Consider the following 15,471-nt stretch of genomic DNA (forward strand, 5'->3'; position numbering starts at 1 on the left):
TCTCTGGAAACCACCTAAATACCCATCTATGGGAAACTTATCAAGTAAAGTAGAATCTCATGCAGCTGTTTAAAAGAACACAGTAGATTTATGAGTACTAACAGAAAAGTGTCCAAGGAACAGTGACAGCTGGGAACTAAAGGCATGTTGGAGAACATTATGCATAGTGTAAGCTCACATGTATAAAGAAAGGAAACAAAATAATATATTCATATGCATTAAAAGATACCTGGAAAGATTCATAGAAAGTTTTTTTTTTTTTTTTTTTTTTTGGCAGTATGCGGGCCTCTCACTGTTGTGGCCTCTCCCGTTGCAGAGCACAGGCTCCGGACGCGCAGGCCCAGCGGCCATGGCTCACGGGCCCAGCCGCTCCGCGGCATGTGGGATCTTCCCAGACCGGGGCATGAACCCGTGTCCCCTGCATCGGCAGGCGGACTCTCAACTACTGCGCCACCAGGGAAGCCCCATAGAAAGTTTTAACAATGGTTTCTTCAGGGGGGAGTGACTTTAAGGCTGGCGGTAGCAGGAAGATTTTTACTTTTTGCTTTATACCCTTTTCCACTATACGGATTGTTTTACAATACCCATGTATCACTTTTATAGGGGAATCAAATTCAGAATAGTGGGTACCTCTAGGGAAGAAGGGAAGGGCGTGGGAGAGAGGTCATAGGGCCCTTTAACTGTACGTATAATGTTATGTTTCTAAAAGAAATTGAAATGGTCAAAACGGTAAATTTTGTGTCAGTGTATCTAACCACAACAAAATGAGGAAAAACTGTGGCAATCTGTTAAGAATTGATAAAACTGGTAGGTGGGTACTAGGGGGTTCATTTTGTAATTCCCTCTGCTTTTCTATATTTTAAAAACATTTCACAACTTTAAAAAAGTTTTTTTTTCTAAAAAGGATTCATTCAATACACAAGATAAAATCAATGAAAAAGAAACCAGAAAAATGAAGCAAAAGGAAAACACAGGCAGTAAAACAAACGACTTCATGGCCCACACTTTTTATGAGCAACGTGGTAGATTCAGTCACAGCCTCATCGGAGATGTGGACACAACGATTCCCACGCTGAGCTCAGGATGCACCTGAGCCGCCAGGAGCACAAGAGATGGCGTCGCTCAGCAAAAGGAAACGTGCCACCATGGCGCGAGGCTGGAGGGGGGCGAACGTTAGGGGCTGTCGCAGTGGAGGCAAGAGCTGGCCAGTGCCCTGGCCACGTGAGCTGCCCCTCTCAACCTAAAAAGCAGTGGGGCAGCCCTGCTCTCCTTTCGCTCAGCGGCCTCCCTCTCTGCCCCTTCTCCCTCTCCTGCCCTGGAGAGCTGGGAAAGCAGCGGGCTCCCCGCGCACGCATGCACACCCTTCCCTGCCCCCTGGCCCCTTCCCAGGGCCTTAATCTGCTATACCTGCAGTTCTGTGATCCTTTTTGGTTTCCTTTCTTTTGAAAATACTGACCGCAGTGCCATCCTGACTCTGAGGCTTTGAAAACCCTCTTCCTGTGAACTTGAAATGCAGGTGATAAAGAAATAAAGGGCAGAGGGCTGTGGGTTTCACCCGCCGCCTTTGTTCTGGGCACGGAAGCAATGTCACAGGCAGACAGAGGTGGGGTGGGGGCCTGGAGTCTGTCCTTGAGGCTCCGAAGACTGTCCTGGCGGGGCCTATATATCCAGGGGCAGGTGGCTGCCCGGGGTGCCCTGTGAGGTGGTGAGCTCCCTCCCTGTTGCAGCTGGGGTCCCACCTAAACGACTCGTGTCTAGGGTGCCTGGAAGGATTTCCACACAGGGAGGTGCACTTGTTCTGCCAAGTTCCCTTCTAGCTGGGCTCCACGGGCAGTTCTTCGGGGCCCGGTCCTGCTGTCTGTCCTTCCACCAACCTCAGCCATACCGAGGGCAGATCCTGGGCTGCGACAGGCCTACTGCTGCTTCTCTCCAGAGGGGCCAGGAGGCGAGGCACTGCCCTTCCTGCAGCTGCTGTGTGTGTGTGTGTGTGTGTGTGTGTGTGTTTGTGTGTGTGGGTATGTGTGCCACTCAGGCCTCTGCAGAGAGAGAGAGTTTCTGGGTTCCAGTCCTGGCAGGGCCTCCAGGACCTGCTGATCAAGCCTCTCGTAGCGCAGTGTTTGGATGCCCAGGGTTTCTGGGGTGGATGCGCAGGGTGTCTGGCTCCTCAGTGGCCTCGATTTTGTGTTCTCTTTGCTGCCTCTTAGAAACCAAGTGCTGGCAGCCAGCCAATGCCTGCGGGGCTCCAAGCTGGAATTCTTAAATCCATCACTGAATTTCAAATTCGGGACACACTCACTGTCCTTTTTACAGAGAAGGAAACTGAGGCCCAGGAAAGTTGAGTGGCTTGTCCAGACTCCCCCACTGGGAAGGAGTGGAGTTGGGTCTGGGCCTCTCCTCACTTCCGGGTCTGTTCCCCAGCTTCTCCACACTGTTCTGCAGCGCCCTGGGAGGCTGACCGGTGGGACTGCTTCAATGGTACACTTAGCTCTCTGCCTTGACCAGTGGGGAGCACCGCCAGCTTATGGGAGGCAGAGAGGGGAGAGAACAAGGGCACTTATTCCCCCTAATGCCGCCTGTGGGGTTGCCACTGTCTGGCCGCATCCCTCAACTGAGGCCTTAGATACGCTCAGGCAGCCTCTCCTCTCAGGCCCTTTCTGGTCACCTCCCCGGCCCCGTCAGGCTTAGCAGTGGAACAGACGGTTGCTGTGGGTCCAGGTTCCTGCAGTCCTTTCCTACAGCTTGCCCTTACCTTTGAAAAGAATCTCTTTATTGAATGCTCGTCAAATGGTCCAGTTTGAGTATGTGGTCTGCTTCCTGCCGGGACCCTGATACCATCCTGCAAGCTCACTGGCAAGGACTCCTGGCTCTGCTGAGTCATCACAGATTGCAGCTGGGCCCGTGGTGGGGGCGGGGGGGGGGGGCTTTCTGATTCCTTCTCTCTGCCTCTGCTCATACCCTCCCCCCTCCCCTATCTGCTTGCTTTGCCTCCAGCCCTCACCTGTCATTCTTCCCCTGCCAGATGTCTGGGGATGTTTAAGGGATGAGAGTGATGGCTAAGCAACTTTCACGCCTACCCTGTCTACCCATGATACATCCAGGAAGTAGTGCTCTGAGGTCCTGGACGTCACAGGCCAGTCAGACAGACCCTGGGTCCTTGGGACAAGGTGTCTTGGAAGCCAGTGCACAGAAACAGGGTGACTTCACATTGCTGGAAGAGGCCTCTTCCCTGGGGACCCTCGATCAGGAAAGCTCGCCCACTCACTCACTCACTTGCAATGCAGAGGCTGACTCCCTACCAAGCCCACCCCCAAGGGACCTGCATGTCACTTCCTCATGGACACTATCCCTGGCCCTTTGCTGAGGCTGGCTGTCCCACTACATGTTCCCAGCACATCCCATCCCTCCTCGTTTTGTAACCCTCATCACAGCGATATCCCTTGTCCATTGTCTACATCCTCCACTGCTCCAGCCTCCCCCTGAAAGGAGACCCTGTGTCTGCACTGCTGACCGCTGTATCCCCAACACCTGGCACAGTGCGGGGCACACAGTAAGGGTTCAACAGGCGGTTGAATTGAAATGGAAAAACAATATTTCAATCAATACCATGCAGATTATTCCTCTTGTATCTAGGTGGACACTGGGAGAACAATGACCAGCGTGGCAGGCTGGGTCCTGGAGAGAACGTCAGCCCCAGGAGGCTGGAGGCGGGGCTCTGGTCCCTGCTGTGCCTTATGCTAATTTGGGGACTCTGATCAGCCTCTGGGCTTCAGGTTTTTCATCAGTAGGATGGGGCTAATATCGCCATTAATGTTTTCTACTGCTTCATAACGAATTATCACAAACTTCCCAACTTAAAACAGCACACATTCGTTCTCCGCAGCGTCCATGGGTCAGGAGCTGGGCACAGCTTAGCTCGGTCCCCTGCAAGGCTGCGGTCAAGGTGCCTGCCAGGGCTGCATCCTCATCTGGAGATTTTAGCGAGGATGGATTCACTTCCAGGCTCACACAGGTTGTTGGCAGAATTCATCTCCTTGCGGTAAAAGATTGAAATCTTGCTGGTTGGTGAGGGGGCGGGAACTGCGCTCAATCCCTAGAGGCCACCCTTCCTTGCCATGAGACCCTCTCTGTAGGCCCTCTCAGAACATGGTAGCTTCCATCTCCAAAGTCAGCGAGAAAGGAAGTCTCTAGCACCAGTCTGCTGGTGAGACTGGGTCTTTACAACATGCAATCATGGAAAGGACATCCCATCACCTTTGCCAATATTGGTTAGATACTGGCATACTGGTTATTCCATTCATTAGAAACAAGTCCCAGGTGTTGCCCATACCCGAGGGGAGGGGATTACACAAGGGAATGAACGTGGGGATGTGGGGATCATGGGGGTAACCTTAGAATCTGTCTCCTACGATATTAATCTCTCAGAATTCGTGAGAGAGTTAAATGAAAGAAAGCACGAAAACACTTCACACAGTGCCTGGCACTTAGTGAAAACTCAGAAAATGCCATAAAAGGCAGCTAGAAGCAGCTGTTTCTTCTTTGGCCCACTTGGAAATAGGAAATGTTGATCCATAATTGGTCCCCAGGCCCCACCATGTCCTATTGGCTTCCATCGGGCTGCTTCAGCCATTTATATCATCTGTCTGGATCTTGAAGGCAGTTGAATTTGTCACGTGGTATTAGCTAGTATGATCAACAGGTGTTCTTAGTATCATAGTTTAAAGTTCTTGGAAGATAAGCTCTGTATCGTATTAACTTTTCTAGCCTCTGGTGCTCAGCTTTTGGGGTTTAGGGTGTTGAGTTTAGTCTGAATGTTTCACAAGGGTTGAACCACAGCACTAACCAGAACGATTTGAGTCCGAGCTATAGCCCCAAGGGCTCGTGGTAGTTGGTGGGAGGGAGGGAACAGGAGCAGGTTGGATGGACAAGTCAGGAAGGACAAGTAAATACATGTCAGGCCCTGCTATGGGGAGCCCCCAGTTCCTGTTGCCATGTTTGCCCACCTGCCTCCACCCCGGGCTTTCTTCCCTTCTTAGCGTTCAACTCCCCTCCCACACCTCCACCCGGCCTCACCCACTCTGAGCAGGGTCTCCCTGGGATCTGGGTGTGGTGTGCCCTGCAGGTTTTAATGGGGGAAGAAAAGAGGGATTCCTTCAGAGACATAAAGCATCTGGGCTGGGAAGAGCCTTAGACCCCTGGGAAGGGGTCAACAGCCATCTTTAGGATACGGGATGAGGACTCATGTCTGTCAAGTGCCTACTCCTGCCTCTGGGCTCCACACTTTACGTATTTCATTTCCTCTGTTTCAATCTTCAGGGTAGATAAACGGAAGCTCAGAGAGGGGAAGCGGCTTCTTCTGGTCACACAGCTGCTGCGTGGCTGAGTTAGAACAGAACCTACGTATCCTGAGCTGCTGGTCCAGGGTTTTCTCTCAACAGTGCTCCTCCCTCAGGGTCTGTGGGTCCCTGGTGTTGCTAGGGCACCCTTGGCCTTGGCCCAGTTCTCTTTACGGAGCTCTGGCTCCCCACCCTCGATTCTTCTTTCCCTCTACCACTGCTTCCAGCACTTTCTCCGCGGGGGGGGGGGGGGGGGGGGCTCCAGACTCCTGCTGACTCGGTAGCACCTCGCTCATCCTCAGCCTGGCACCAGACCAGCCGTGCAGCCCATCCAGACCCTGAGCGTAGAAATTCTTTCCAAGCAGGGGCAGAAGCAGTTTGAGACTCGCATATCTGGGCAGCTGTTGCCCAACTCGGATCTGTAGAAGACAAACCAGAGGGATCATTTGTGTCATTTCTGGGTCAAAGCCACGGCCCTCAGAGCTGGAGTCTCTTCAGAGAGGCAGAAGGCCCATCTCAGCTGCAGGAGGTGGGTGGTGGGTGGTGGGTGGTGAGTGGGGGTCCTGCTGGAGCAGGGTCACCTGCCCTGGGTCAGTCAGATGGGAGGTTCACCCACCCTCCTCAAGTAGAAAAGTGGAGGCCAGAAGCCCAGAGGCAGTGGCCCAGAGGCTAGGACTGTAAGAGCATGTAAAGGTCTGAAACATTCCTCAAACCCTAATGTAGGATGCTTTTGTTTCTCCCTCTGCTTTCCCTGAAGGAGTTAGGGGTGAACCCTTTGAAAGGCATGTCTTCAGGGTGGGAAGGGAAGGAGAGCTGGGTGCCTGTCTTCCTTTTGCACCCCGATTAGGTATGGGGAGGGTTGGGGGCAGATGTCCAGGCTAAGGGAAGCTGGCTGTGCCCCTGCACGGGGGAGGCTGCTTGGGCCTGAGCCAGGCCTGTGCTGGGACTCTGTTAGCACTGGAGCTGCTGTGAGGGCTCGGACAGGCTGGCACTACCTCGAAGCCTGGCCTGTTCCAAGAAAACGCTCTAAAACCAGTCAGTGACCCGGGGGAAGAACATCCTGCAACCTAGTTTTACTTCCTTTCAAAAGTTACAGCCTCCTCCGGGGTAGAACCTAGAAAAGAAGACAGCACACACCAGACATACACACACACACGCCTCTCCCTCACCTACCATGGAGTATGGGCTGCAGACCCCTCACCTCCCTGGGCCCGTGCTGTGGAACACACACGTGGTCTTGAAGACTCATAGGAAGCCCACCCAGTCGCACACAACCACCCACAAACACCCTGTGACTGTCAGCAGCGCGCGGCCACAGAGCCACTCATGACCACAGGTGACCACGCACCCACACGCCGGACACCCGAGCACGTGAAGCCATGCACACGGCGCCCAGTGAGACTTGGCCACACACATCCACACTCGCCCGTTCACTGCGTGTGATCACACACAGCTGGACACCGTGACACACAGGGATTCTGCATCCACACAGTCACGCACAGACCCATACCAGCCCACACACCCACAGGCACACTCAGGCATACTCATGGGTAAGTGGAACACACGGTCATAGGCAACTGCTCACAACCAGACACCGTCACGGGCAATCCCACGGAACACGGAATGACAGGGAGGCCCAGATGGTGCTTTAACACAAGCAGCAGGGGCAAGGGGCTGGGGGAGCCTTGTTCTCTGAAATAGGGGTTGGTTAGGGCCTGGCTGTGACTGAGTCGGGGACAGAGGAGTCCCCCGGTCATCCCTTCAGAGTAGCAGAAACTGGGAAGTTAGTCGGTTCCACTTCCCGCCCAGCAGGGCATTCCTGGGTCCTGATGCAGTGTCCGCAGCCTCCTCGCTCCCTCCCCTTTCGCCCCGCTGGGTTTCTGGCAGGAAGCTTGGACCAACAAGGGACTGCGGTGAGTCAGCAGGAAAGGGCTCAGGGAATGCGGGTGGGTGACCAGTGGGGCCTGCAGCTGCTGAAGCTTCTGAGGGAGGAGCGGCTGCCCTTCGTCGTCAGGGGCTGTGCACTGGAGTCACTCCTCCAGGGGAGGGAGGGTTACAGGCACGGGCTTGGGTGGTGACGGCCATTTCTCAGGCAACCCTGTGTGCAAGGAAGCAGATGAAAGGGGCCATGCTCCCCCAACAGGCTGCCCTCGGGCCTCCCTTGCCTGCTGTGGGCTCTGCCCCCGCGTGGTCCTCAGCTGGGCTTGGCCCACACGCGGCCCTGCGGCCCCAGCACCATAGCCTGCTCTCCACCATCACTGACTCATTCATTTCTTCAGCCATTCGTGGAGCACCTACCACACCAAGCTGCATGGTCTGTGCCTTCCCATGGGGAAGGTCACCTAAGAGATGATTCCAGGGCAACGTAGGGACAGAGATGTACACACACTATTGGGAAGCTGCTGGGGCTGGCTGCTTGCAGTCCTTAACCTCCAACCCCTGCAATGGAGGCCAGGATGGCTGTTGATGGCGGTGCCCTTCCCTTAGGGTGTTCTTGACCTCTGACCTCTCCCAAACCAGGATAGCCCTTTCAGGGAAGGCACGGGTGGGCACGACTGTTAATAATATGGCCCTTTGCATTTTCCCAGGAGTCAGGGAAATACTTTTCCAGATCTGAAGGACAAAATTTTAAATGCTACATCTGAAGGAAACCTTTATAAAACGACTTTCCATCTCCCGCAGCCTGGCAGAGTCCCCACAAGCATTCTCCTTGCTGTCTCAGGGTTATTATTATGAACTTCCCTTACCACCAGACCAGATATGACGATCTTTTCTTGGGCTCAGAGTAGGTGGCCAAAAACACTCATGGAAGGAACACACGCTAATGAGCCCAGACCTCTGGGCAGAAAGATTGGAAAGAGGTGGCAAAAATGCAGAATGCACCCCGGTATGGGGTATGGGGTTTGGGGAGTGGTGGATGCCGCAGGGGTCTCTCTCTTGCTCCCTGAACTCTTCTCAAGAGGCGCATAACTCTTTGTTTCCTCCTTTCTTCTTCCCTGCAGGGCTCAGCTCTTCCACTCCTCCGGGTACTACACCGCATCCTCCCCACATTGTCTGAAGGCTGCATCCCCGTCTCATTTCATCCCCCTTTCCTGGCTGTCCCTGAACTTGAAGACAAGCACCAGCCATGTTCCTTCTAATCTCTTCTAATTGCTCCATGGAAATGATAACAGCAGGAAAGTTATGAAAGTTCTGGAATCTCACAGAGTTCTTACATCCCAGTCTACTATCCATTTGAAAAAAAAGAAAATTCATCACTGCTTCACATATATAATGCAGTTTTTAAAACTCCAGATAGGTGAAATATTTAAATATAAAAAGACACCACAGACATCATGAAAAAAACCCCACAGGTGACCATTTTTTTTGTGTTATTTTAGGGTGAGTGAGACATTTTAAGCAGAAAACCAGAAAAGCCTGATATGTTGAACCATAAAAAAATTGTAAAGTTCTGACAACAAAAGCTCTATATACAAAGTCAAAACACAAAGAACAAGCTGGAGAAAATATTTACAGCAGACTGAACACGGGTTTATACCCCTAATCTACAAAGAGCTTTCATGAGTTAACAACCAAAAGATAACTCAGTAAAAAAAAGAACAAAGGACCAGCAGGTAATCCATAGAAGAGGAATTATAATTAGTTAATAAGTGTGTGTGTAAAGATGTTCACTCTACCTTACAGTTTTAAAACAAGAAATTAACTCTGTTGGGATACAAACATTAGAAAGATGGGTAATATTTTGTATGTACTGACAAGAGGGGGGTTAATGGGTCTTTTCATAGGCTGTATTGTTGGGAGGAGACGTGGGTAAATCCTTTGTGGAGGGTGCCTTAGCAATATCTATTAAAACTTGAATATGTAAGCCCTTTGTCCCAACAGCTCTATTTCTAGGAATTTATCCTAGCGTACAGGTACGTGCTCACACATAAGGATGCTCATGGTGCATTTTGGGGGAGCTGGTGTGAAGTTGCTCCTCACGTACTTGTGCTTGGGCTCTGCCCCCTTGGGACTCTACAGGCACCAGGGTGTGGGCGTTACACAGCCCAGAAAACCCACCTGATTTTCCCTAAGCTAGGCCGCTTAGAGCCCACTCACTCTTAACGATGCTCATGTACCCCTGCTGGTTACCTACTCAGCTCCCACTCCTCCCTATTTCCCCTTTCCCAACCTCCTAAAAAATCCCCTTACTTTGGGAAAGCCATCTGCTCCTCTAACTCCAGAGGTTTAAACCCTCTGGAAACTGCAGAGCTCGGGGTGGAGGGAGACATGACCTAGACTAAATCTGTCAGGACATTCCGACTCCCCACCACAGTGATTGGTTCAGTGATGAGCTCATGACCTAAGCTGGTCCAGTCAGGATGCATCTCAGGAGTTTTGCTGGACAGAGTCTAGGAGAGAGATTTTTCTTTTTCTATGAATAGTGTCATGCGTGAATGTGGGCCCTGAACTGCTCTAGGTCTTTTCACTATAAGGAAGAAAATGATTCTGTGGACAAAGCTAATCTACAGAGCAGGACTGAGCCAAAAGAACCACAGAAAAACGGAACCAGAACCTAATGATATGAAGAAGCTCTGGATCAAACTACACCTGAATCCCCACTCAGCCCCCAGGCTTTTCTGACACAGGAAGCAATACATTCTCTCTATTGTCTAAGCCAGTTGGATAGGAGATGTTTGTGTGCTTGTAGTGGAAGCTCCCCACAAACACAGAGCCCCTCCCCCTCTCTGACAACTGGCTCCTTGTCTCTGTGAGGCTCAGGCTTAGAAAACAAAGGCCTATTAATTCTGCCTAGGAGTTAGGGAAGCCCTGACTTTTTTCTACTCAAGGCTTGATTGCTTTGGCGTGAGTTGGGATGGTGGGCGAAGGAGAGAGAAAAATGCCTCCCCATCTTGTGAGCTTCCTGTAGCAGCGTGGGCAAGTCAGATATTAATATCTCACTGAATTATCTCACCATATTTGTTTCAGCTGAAAAATTAGAAACAGTTCAATTGCCCATCAATAGGGTAACTACTCATGGTCCATCCTCAGCAGCCTTTAGAAACATGGAGGAAATGGTACGTGTACTGCCATGAAAGGCACCCCAAGTATATCATTTATTGAAAAAAACAGGTTGAAGAACAGGACGAGTAGTATAATCACACTTCTGCATGCTAAAATTATAAGTATAGGGGTCTACCTGAATAGAAAAAGTTCTAGAAAGAAGATCACTTTATACAACAATTTTTTTATTATCTCTGGAGGCTGGGATTCTTGAAGGATTAGCATTTTCTATTTTTTTCCATTTCTTTATTGAGTTTTTATGGCCCTGGCATCTGGTCTATAGTTCCCTCTTTCCTTCTGTGGTGGTACCTGGAGGCCTTACAGGAGCTCTTATTGCCTGAGCGTGCAGTTCAACATCTCCACTGCTCCCAGAAACTCCAGGCCTGGCCTGTTCGTAGATCCATACAAGACACCTCCAGGATGGGCAGGACAATCAGATCAGTGCTGAGTTTTCAATTGTTCTTACCCTGGTGTATGGTGCCAAGCAGAGAGTGATAGGGTAGCACGCCAAGGCTGAGCGGTGACCTGCTGTTCGATTTTGTTGGAGGGAGACATTGGCTTGGTTAGTAGGCTGAATAATGATCCTCGAAGATATCAGATCCTCATCCCTTGAAAACTATAGATATTACCTTCTATGGAAAAAAGTTCTTAGCAGACGTAAGGTTAAGCTGGGGCTCCTGACACGGAGGGATGCTTTTGGATTATCCAGATAGGTTCTAAATGCAATCACAAGTGTCCTTACATGAGAGAGGCAGAGGGAAATTTGACACAGATAGAAGAGGAGAAGGCAATGTGACCTGGAGTGATGCAGCCACAAGCCAAGGAATGCCAGCAGCCATGAGGAGCTACAAGAGGCAAAGAACAGATTCTCTCTTAAAGTCTCTGGAGAGAGGATAGCCCTACGGACACCTTGATTTGGGCCCAGTGATAATGATTTTGGACTTCTGGCCTCCAGGACTATAAGAGAATAAATTTCTGTTGTTTTAAACCACCAAGTTCATGATGATTTGTTACAGTAGCCATAGGAAACTAACATAGCTTTAGAAAGTGAGGCATAAGTGTAGCTCTACAAAATACTCTTCGCTGCTGATATGCCTGCCTAATTAGACACCGCTGAGGCTGAAAAGAAAAGAAGGTTGCTTTCTCTGGATACCCTTGAGAGAGTCCCAGAGACATCTAAGGGGCTCTGGCACTTGGGATGAGGAATCGTGGGGTTCTGTGGAGCCCACCCTTGGCTCTCTACTAGGACTCAGCTGGGGTGGGAGGCCAGAGGGTTTGCCTAGCAACCACAGAAGCATAGCAAGACACCCCACTGTGCCCTGGTTTCTCTTCAGAGCCCCTGTGTGTCTGTATTGTTAGAGTGCAGAGGCTATTAAAAATGTAACAAACATCAACCCTCTGCTCAAAATAACTTCCCACTTTCTAAAAATGGAATTTACCCAGTAGTAACATTTCTCACTCCCACAATAGTAAAATTTCTCACCCCCTCGTGTTCTGTGGGTTTGTGACTGGCCCAAGAGGGAACTACTATTAATGGCAATTTCCACCTGATGTAACACCCTTGATGACCCATCTGCCCATGGAGGGTGACAGTCCCTTGCATAACAGGCCTCTTCCCTTCCTCCCATGGAACCTCTCTAAGGGCATTTCGGTTTTGCTTGCTCTGCTATCCATAGTCTCTCTTGGGACATAAAATAATGACAGTAAGATAATTGTAATAATAAATCAACTGCTTATGTAACTCTTACAATGTGTCAGGCATTGTCTTAAGCACCTTACTTGTATTAACTCATATATTTCTCATGACTATCTTATGTAGTAAGTACTATATTACTGTCCTCATTTTATTGATGAGAAAACTGAGGCACAGAGAGGTTAAGAACTTGCCCAAGGTCACACAGTTATCAGGTAGCTGAGCTGGGGTTTGAACCCAGGATGAAGGGCTCCAGGATGTGTACTCTCCCCTCCTATAGAATGCTGCTGGCTGGAGCCAGCTGGGGAGGCTAATCTGGCCAGTGGCCAAGGCCTTTTCTCTGGGCAAAGTGAGCTGTCTTGGGCAGGACTTAGGCTGAGACTTGGGGCTCACCAGCAGGGGAGCCATCCAGCTTTCTCACAGTCAGGGCCGCAGTGGCGTGTAGAGGCCAGCGCTCCCCATACTCTCTACCTTGGTGTCATCCATCTTCTCTTCCTGTTTGGGGCTTTGCAAAGGCTGTGACCGTGAGCAGGGAGGTGAAGAGGACCAGTGCCCACACTGGCTGCACCCACACAGGGCCAGCCTGGCTGGTTGAGATGAACAGAGCTTAGAACTTGAGTGAGGAGACCTGGCCCCCAGTCCTGGCTCTCCCAGGTTTGAGATGAGGCATTACTCTCTCTGCATCCCAGACTTCCCCTCTCTAAGCCAAGGGATTAGGCGTGCTTTGATATGGGAAATCCCCTCATAAATGCATAACTGCTCCACAATCCAAGTTGGTTTCCTGGGTTTCCTGAGAGAGGCAGCAAGCGCTAAACAGCAAAATCCAACCCTCGTGTTCTGCAACTCATGTGCTATCACCTCTCCCCTAGACTCTGTTCCCTCACTAGCTAAACAGGGGTTAAAAATGACCCATCTCAGAGTCGTCGCCCACCTTAAAAAGACAGGGCACCAGGCAGCGGGAAACTCCTCCGAAGGTTGGAGCCCTGTCCCCTGGGACCCGCCAGAGAGTGGTGGGTGCTGGGATCCTTGGGAGATGAAACCAGCCGAGAGGGTTGCAAACTGGACAGGCCTGACATTTTTTTGCCCTGCAAAAATAGCACATAAAAAACCTTCTGAGTGCCTTGGGAAGGAGAGGATGGGCCCCCCTCCTTTAGTTCTCTCCCCACAGAGCCCACCCTCCCCACTGTCTTAGGCAGGACTGCTTCATACACTTTGTAACTGGCTGGGTACAGCAGGCCAACGAGTTGGCCTTCAGAGAATCCGGACCAGAGGGTTTGGATGTCCCAGGGCGGCAGCAGATGCTGCTCCCATCCTCAGCCCCATCCGGGTCTTGGCAGAGCCCAAGTGGGTGTGTTGTGAGGGAAATTGATCTGACCTCATCGCTCTCCCCTCACCCCCACCCACTACCCCAGAGACCAGGGCTCCAAGTCCAGCCCCGGCAGGTCTGCTGCCTCCTCTCCTCTGTCCTGGAGTCCCTGAGCTCCTCTTTCCCCAGAGAGGGTCAGGGCAGAGGGAAGCAGCGTTCCTGCTGGGCCCATAGAGGAGGCTGAGGGCTGAGTGCACCCTGGCCAGCAGCCCAGGAAGCCTGAGCATGTAATGAAAAGATGTATCTTCTTGGGGTTGCTTCTGGGGATAAGAGCTCCCGGTGTTGTCCTCGTCCTGTGACCTCTGTCTGGGCACAGACCTGCTGTCTGGCTCTGACTGTCCCTTTAGGCAGGGTGGGCAGATCCGTTTCAGCTGGTTCTGAGCACGGAGAGGACGGACTCCCCTTCTCTCCTCCAGGCCTCCTAATAGCCACCCCACAGGGTGATGGACATGCCTCCCACCCCCATGCATCTTTGCTGTTGGTAAAGTACAGACGCATCCATTCTGCCAGGATGTCTACACAGAGCCACCCAGCCAGTCAGCGGTAAGCAGAGCCTCAGATATAACTCTGCTGCGTGTTGTACCCCGTGTTCATCCCTTCTCCACCCTGACTACCCTGCTGGGAGGACCACGGGCTATGGGGTTTGAGGGGGGAGTGCAAGAGAAGAGTCCCGTCCCACAGAACTAGCAGTGTTTTTGAGGAACCCAGGTGGTCTTGGAACACTTTGGCCTTTGAAGTGAGACCATGAGGGGTCGAGTCATCATGGCCTCGGCAGCCCCAAACCGTCCCACAGGCCCAGAGCCACCTGCCAGGAGGAAGTGAGGCAGGTAAACGTGCCCATTTGGGAAAAGGGACCAGCTTCTGGGGACACCAAGGGGAGGGTGGACAGAACAGGACAGAGGGAAAAGGTCAAGGGCTAGGAGTCTGGGCACCAGGGCAGTGGGGAGAATGTTTAAGGGGATGAACCGGGGGGCTGACCACGTGGCCCTGTCTTTCCTCTTCTCTGTGGCTGGTCAGGACCTGGGGGGGCAGGCATGTGCTTTCTGAGCCTGGTGGCCTGGGCATGGAAGCTGAGTGTGGCCATGAGTGGCGTGGGGAGAACAGTTAGGAGGTGTCAGTCAGGGCGGGGTGTCCCCACACTTCGTGGAAGAAGTCTATGATGTGTGCCCTGAGCAGCTGGGACCAGCAGGGCAGCCTTCCTGGCCTGGGTCACATGGCTCATCTTCCCCTAAGCAGGAGCAACCAGTTTGGCTGGAGAGCTGGGCAGGTGCAAAGGGCAGATGTGACGGGTGCAAGTGCGGTTGACGAGGCTGCTGTTCTTGAGGATGAGTCAGTTGCCTGCACCCTGTGCCAGCGCCGGCAGCTTCCTGGGATTGCCACGAGGATTCAGGGAAGGGTGGGTGTGACGGAGAGGAGCTGGGAGGCGCTGGGGGAGGCTGCGGCTTGAGAGGCCCCAGGCCAGCCTTGGTTCCGTCTCTGCTTGAACCCAGAAGGCCCAGGTTCGGGAGCCTCTGTCTGCACCGCGGCTGGGCAGCCCAGGTTAACCCCTCCAGTGCCAACTTTGTCTTGCCCTGCCCCCTCCCCTGGGCCCTAGCCTCCAGGGGTACCCAGAGGCAGGACTGGGAGGTCAAGCTTTCATTTCCTTTCTCTCTCAGGTCAGCATAGCACTGGCTTCCGGCTCTCCCAGCCTGAGAGTCCTGGGGCCACTCTTGATCTTGACACCATGTCCAGGAGCCAGCACCCTCCTCCAGACCTGCCTTTTCCAGTAGGCTCCACCTCTGTCAGGTGGCTCGGCAAAGAGATTAAATAACCAACCAGGATCAGCCGGCCTTCCCAGGAAGGTAGCTGAAGGCGTGGGCTCCGTCAGAGGAATGGAGTCTAACGGTAGGACCCAGGGGTGGGAGAGTGGGGAGCATGACCGTGCAGGCAGGGGCTGTCTGAGGCTCTGACACCCAGGAGGTCTGGACAGCAAGCTGGGGAAGCCTTCTCATGAGGCTCCATGGAGCTATCTTCTGAGGGTCCCCCATGGGAGTGGG

At 52.3% G+C, this 15,471-nt stretch overlaps 1 long non-coding RNA gene across 2 annotated transcripts in view; it reads left to right on the forward strand.

Moving 5' to 3' along the window:
• Positions 1 to 15,095: 15,095 nt before the first annotated feature.
• Positions 15,096 to 15,471, forward strand: part of LOC137211132 (uncharacterized) — a 30,536-nt gene continuing 30,160 nt past the window's right edge. For both annotated transcript variants that reach the window (XR_010936919.1, XR_010936920.1), the window contains exon 1: positions 15,096 to 15,319. This is a non-coding gene — a long non-coding RNA (uncharacterized lncRNA). The remainder of the gene's footprint in view (positions 15,320 to 15,471) is intronic.

Source organism: Pseudorca crassidens, chromosome 2 (genome assembly GCF_039906515.1).
Source record: "Pseudorca crassidens isolate mPseCra1 chromosome 2, mPseCra1.hap1, whole genome shotgun sequence".
In the NCBI taxonomy this organism is placed as follows: Eukaryota; Metazoa; Chordata; class Mammalia; order Artiodactyla; family Delphinidae; genus Pseudorca; species Pseudorca crassidens.